At 38.4% G+C, this 5,631-nt stretch overlaps 1 non-coding gene across 1 annotated transcript; it reads left to right on the forward strand.

Moving 5' to 3' along the window:
- Nucleotides 1-2,706: 2,706 nt before the first annotated feature.
- Nucleotides 2,707-2,810, forward strand: LOC141568028 (U6 spliceosomal RNA). The gene has a single exon (XR_012491042.1). It is a non-coding gene; the product is annotated as a U6 spliceosomal RNA (small nuclear RNA).
- Nucleotides 2,811-5,631: the final 2,821 nt, after the last annotated feature.

Raw genomic sequence — 5,631 nt, forward strand, 5'->3', positions numbered from 1 at the left:
TTTATAACACATCAAGCATCCATGTGAGATACCAGAAAAGATTAGAAGCATGCTCTAGGGCAGGGGTGTCCAAACTTTTTTCAACGTTTTTTACCAAGGGCCATAAGTGGTAAAATACACAAACAGCTGGGCCACTCGCTCGAGGTGAAGTACATATTGCCTCACCTGGTTTATTTAAGTAAACTAAATATATTTTTGGAATTTGCTGCTGGCCAATTAACAATGGATTGCGGGCCACAGTTGGCCCGCGGGCTGCAGTTTTGACACCCCTGCTCTAAGGTATGGTCCACTCCAGGCCCTCCCTAATAAAGTCTAAAACCAAGCCTTTAAAAGATCTGCAGTGAAACCTGAATTTGGAGGTTGAGACCAGCCAAGATAGAGGAGCTTGGGAAACATATTGAGCTTTCCAAAGGTGTACCCTAGCAAAGCATAAAGACAAGCCTACAGTAGTACAAGGTAATCAACCAGTAAATGAGCTGCCTAATGAAAGAAAAGGCAACACTTCTCAAAAAAAGATCACAAAAATCCAGAACCTATATATTCGTCACCAATAATGTTCAGTCCACAATAAAAAAAAAAAATTACTAGACGTGTAAAAAGAATAAAAAGGCAAACGTGACCATAGGGTCAAAGGAAAAGCACTGGTCCCAACATGACTGAGGTGATAGATTAGAAAATAAAGACTTCAAAGTAGCTGCTATAAACACGGATCAAAGAATCAAACATATATAGATTCAAAGAATTAAGAAAATATGGACTTAATGAATAAAAAGATAGGGAATCTCAGCAGAGAAATGTAAGCTATAAAAAAGAGCTAAATGGAAATTTAGAACTGAAAAGTACAGTCACAAAAAAATTCACAGTAGATAAGAGATGGGAAAAGAAAGTGGTGAACTTGAACATAGAAAAACAGATCTACAGAAATTGTTCAAACTAATGACTGGAGAGAAAATAGATTAAGAAAAATAAACAGATCCTTAGAGACCTGTAGAACAACAGAAAATGATCTAAATATGTGTAATTAGAGGCCCAGAAGGAGAATAATGTAAGAATGGGACAAACAGAATTTTTAAGAAATAAAAAGCCAAGCCACAGAGTGGGAGAAGATTTTATAATACACATATCTCACAGTGGACTTACATCCAGAATAAATTTTAAAACTTTTACGACTCAATAATAATACAATCTGATTATTTTTAATGGGCAGAAGATCTGAAGAGACACTTCACCAAAGATATATAAATGGCTAATAAGGACAAGAAGAGATGTTCAATCTCATTAGTTATCAGAGAACTGCAAATTAAAGCTAAAATAAGATACCATTAGAAAGGCTAATATCTAAAAGGACTGACAACACCAAGTTTTGAGAAAAATGGAGAATAATTAGGTCTCTTCTATGTTGCTGTTTAAGGGGAACATGGTATAATCACTTTGGAAAACAGTTTGACAGTTTCTTTTAAAGTTAAACATACACTTATGGACCTCCTACTCTTCTGCTAGGTATTTACCGAAATAAAATAAGAACATACATCCACATAAAGACTATTCATAGCAACTTTATTCACAATAGTCAAAAACTGGAACAACCCAAATATCTACCAGTGGCTAGTGAATTATGTTATTAACATAATAAAATACTACTCAGCAATAAAAATATAAATTAATAAGTGCAACAATGTGGATGAATCTCAAAAACATTATGCTGAGTGAAAGACGCTCAACACAAAAAGTACATAGTGTAATATTCTATTCATATGAAATGCTAGAGAGGTAAAACTAATCTGTAGTGACAAAAATCAAATCAATGCTTGCCCAGAGCCATGCGTGAAAGGAGGGATTGACTGCAAAGGGTATGAATGAGGAAAGTTTCTGCTATGATGAGGATGTGTTATATCTTGATTGTGGTAATGGTTACACAGATGTATACATTTTATTGAACTATACATTTAAAAGGTATGCATTTTATTGTATATTAATTATACCTCACAAAGTTGATTTTCAAAAGTATACATGCCTCACTCTTTAAATTAGAAGTTTTACCTTCTTCATCATCCTATAATGAGTCATTCAGCAGTAAATTTTATAAGCAACAAGTTCTTTATGAATCACACATAAGCACTCCAAATTAATGTCTAACCAGTCGTTTGTGTTACATGTGCATGACTGGAGAAACAGATGCCCGTTAAACTAATGAAATCCCTGTCCATCATCTGTTTAATTCTAGGCTGCAGAAGAAACTGTAACTTTAGTTCTCATCTTCCTAAGTGTCCTCAGTAACTATTTGTAGATCGATTCCTAAAGGGTGTGAGTGTCTATACTGATTTTATAAATGAATTCTACCATCCAAAATCTTAGCTGCTGCAGAGCTTAGGGGTACATTGCCTGCAAAACCTGACCCAGTCTCATAGCAGAAGTAAATGGTTCAAGTCTGACTGCATAGTGAACCAATGATACTGCTGGTTCAGATAAACTAAACTAATAACCTCCCCCTGCTCAAGGACCCTCTTATAAACTTTTTGAAAACACAGGCAATAGGGAAGCTAGACTTTCCTTTCCTTTAAATTTCCCTATCTGTTGTGGAAAACTGATAGACAAGAGCAAGACAACATTAACAAAAGGCACCGGTAGCCTGTGCAATCACCACGTGTGCTAAGCCACGTGTTCCCATTTCCTCCCTTACTGATTGGGATTCTTAATGACAGCAGGGTGCTTACTCTGGCGGCACATAGGCTAAAATTGGAATGATACAGAGATTAGTACAGCCCCTGGGCAAGGAAGACACACAAACTTGTGAAACATTCCATATGTTTATGTGTAAAAACTTAAAAAAAAAAAAAAAACTCATAGAGAAAGAGAACTGATTTGTGGTTATCAAGGTGGGGGCTGGGAAGTGGGGGAATTGGAGGAAGGTGGTCAAAAGGTACAAACTTTCAGTTATAAAATAAGTAAGCACTGAGATGTAATGTAGAACATGACGACTATAGTTAGCACTGCTGTATGGTATATTTGAAAGTTGCTAAGATAGTAGATCCTAAAAATTTTTATCACAACTGAAAAAAAAATTTTTTTCTAACTATATGAGGTCATGGATGTTAACTAAACTTACTGTGGTGACATTTTGCAATATATGTGTCATACAGGGACTCTGGTCCCACTCCCCGCACAAGAACGCAGGATATGGTGAGGCCAAAAAGGAACACCAAAGGAGGCATAGATGGGGGAGTCATACCACTATAGTCTCACTGGCGGCTAGGTTGGAGACACAGGAAGTAGGAGTCATATGATCCGCAATCCTCCATCAGATTGTCTGCCAACCAACCAACCCCACAACGTAACCACGGCGGTTAAATCAGTGGCTAATGATTAACCAGTAACAGAGGATGGCCACCCAGCCACAGCTGATGGCCATGTAATAACCGAGCCAGCATCTTTCCATGTGAGGCCGAGAGCCTAGAAACTGCTCTCTGGGACTCTGGCCCCACAATATGTATGTGAAGTCATAATGCTTTATGCACACTTTACACTTACATAGTGCAGTATGTCAATTATATTACAATAAAACTAAAAAAGAAAAGAATAGCAGGAAATGTACAGAATTCTACTACAAGCTCAAACCCTGTGCTACATATTGTATTAGTTTTTTATTGCTGCATAACAAATTGCCACATATTTAGCAGCTTAAAACACCGCTAGTTTGGTTTCTCACAGTTTGGCAGGCCAAAAGTCCAGTGGGCTTACCTATATGCTCTGCATAGAGTGTCACAAGGTCCAAATCAAGGTATCAGCTGGGCTGGGATCTTATCTGAAGGCTGTGGGGAAGAATCTCCTTCTAAGCTTACTCAGCTTGTTAGCAGAATTCAGTTCCTTGGGCATACAGGACTGAGATCCCATTTTCTTTCTGGCTATCTAGAAACTACCTGCATTTTTAGGCTCATTGGCCCCTTCCTTCATCTTTAAAGAAAATAATTACGGATTGAATCCTTCTCAGGCTTAGAATCTCTCTGACTTCCGCTTCTATGACCAGCCAGAGAAAACTCTCTGCTTTTAAAGGCATGTGATTAGATCAGGTGCACCTGGATAGTAAAGTCAACTGATTAGTAACTTTAATTACTTCTGAAAAATCACTTTTGCCATGTGTGGGGACAAAGCCCCGGAGAGCAGTTTCCAGGCTCTCCGCCTCACGTGGAGGGGTGCTGGCTCGGGTAGTAGATGGCTGTCGGCTGTGGCTAGTTAGCCGTCAGCTGTAGCCAGTTAGCCATTAGCGACTGATATAACTGCCGCAGCTGCGCTAGTTGGTGAGTCGAGTGAATCCAGCCTCCAGTGAGACTATAGTATGACTCCCCTACCTATGATTCTGTGGGTGTTCCTTTTTGGCCTAGCCACATCCTGTGTTCTTATGTGGGGAGCGGGAGCTGAGACCCCGCAGGCCGCCCCTCACGACACATGGCACAGCGAGCAGGGTCTCCCACATGACACCATGTAACATAACATAATCACAAGAATAACACATGGGGCTGTCTTAGAATTCTGTCTACCACATGGATGCTAGATTCTGTCCAGCACCCCAGACATTCTTTGTATCCCTAAAGGTGCCATTCACCCAAACATTCTAAAATTGCCTTTAAAAACAAATACTGCCAGTAGGTGATTCAGAGCCCGCTTTCAAGATTACAATTATTAAGACTGACATATCACAGAAAATACCAGATTTAAATTCAGAGGACTTGTGTTTAAATCCCAAGAATTCAGGAAAGAGAGGTCAGTATTGAATTGAACAAAGCTTCCTAGAGGAAGTGGCACGGCAAAAGCCTGATTAAGAGACAGGAATAAACGGGCCTTGGCTGAACAGTGAGGAGAGCCACCTGAGAACCCATTGGGGAATAATGGAAGATAAGGTTAGATGACGGGGGAAGCTAAAGCAAAGATGGCTTTGTAAACCAGGGCAAGAGTTTGGATTTGATTCAATAAGCACTATTGAGACTTTGAAAAACTTTTTAGTTTTCTGTAAGAGTGTGTCAAATGGTCGGAAATTGTTGGCTTGGTGAGAAAGATGAGAAGATTAGAGGAAAAATAATTAGATAGCAATGGGGAGAATTTGTTTATCTATTAGAGATACATACAGACATTCTATGATGAGTGGGATGAGCTTTAACATATTCCAGAAAAAAATGAGGGGGAAAGAGACAAGAATGGCAAAATGTTTATAACTGATGAAGCTTCATGATAGGTACATGGTGGTTCAATATACTACTCTCCCTACTTTTGTTCTGTGTTTAAATATAACATGAAAAAATGGTTGTTGTTGTTTTTAAGTCTATTGTGGTAATCCAGGAGTGAAGTCATGAAAACCTGGACATGGGTGGTGGCAGGGAAAATAGTAGAAGAAAAAAAAGACTAATTCAACAGACATTTTGACCTTAATAATAGATTTCAGATAGCAACTTCAGCTGAAGGAAGAAGGAAATCTGACTCATTTGTGTAGCCTTGGAAATAGATTAATATTATAAAAAAGGAAGCTATCTATTATCTATATATTCCCGAATTTTAAACAAAGTACTTCATTGGTCTGTATGATTGGAGTGTGTATGGAAATTAATAATATGTATAAGTTAGATTTCTGCCTGTAGATCT

This window comes from Rhinolophus sinicus, linkage group LG01 (genome assembly GCF_036562045.2).
Source record: "Rhinolophus sinicus isolate RSC01 linkage group LG01, ASM3656204v1, whole genome shotgun sequence".
Classification (NCBI taxonomy): Eukaryota; Metazoa; Chordata; class Mammalia; order Chiroptera; family Rhinolophidae; genus Rhinolophus; species Rhinolophus sinicus.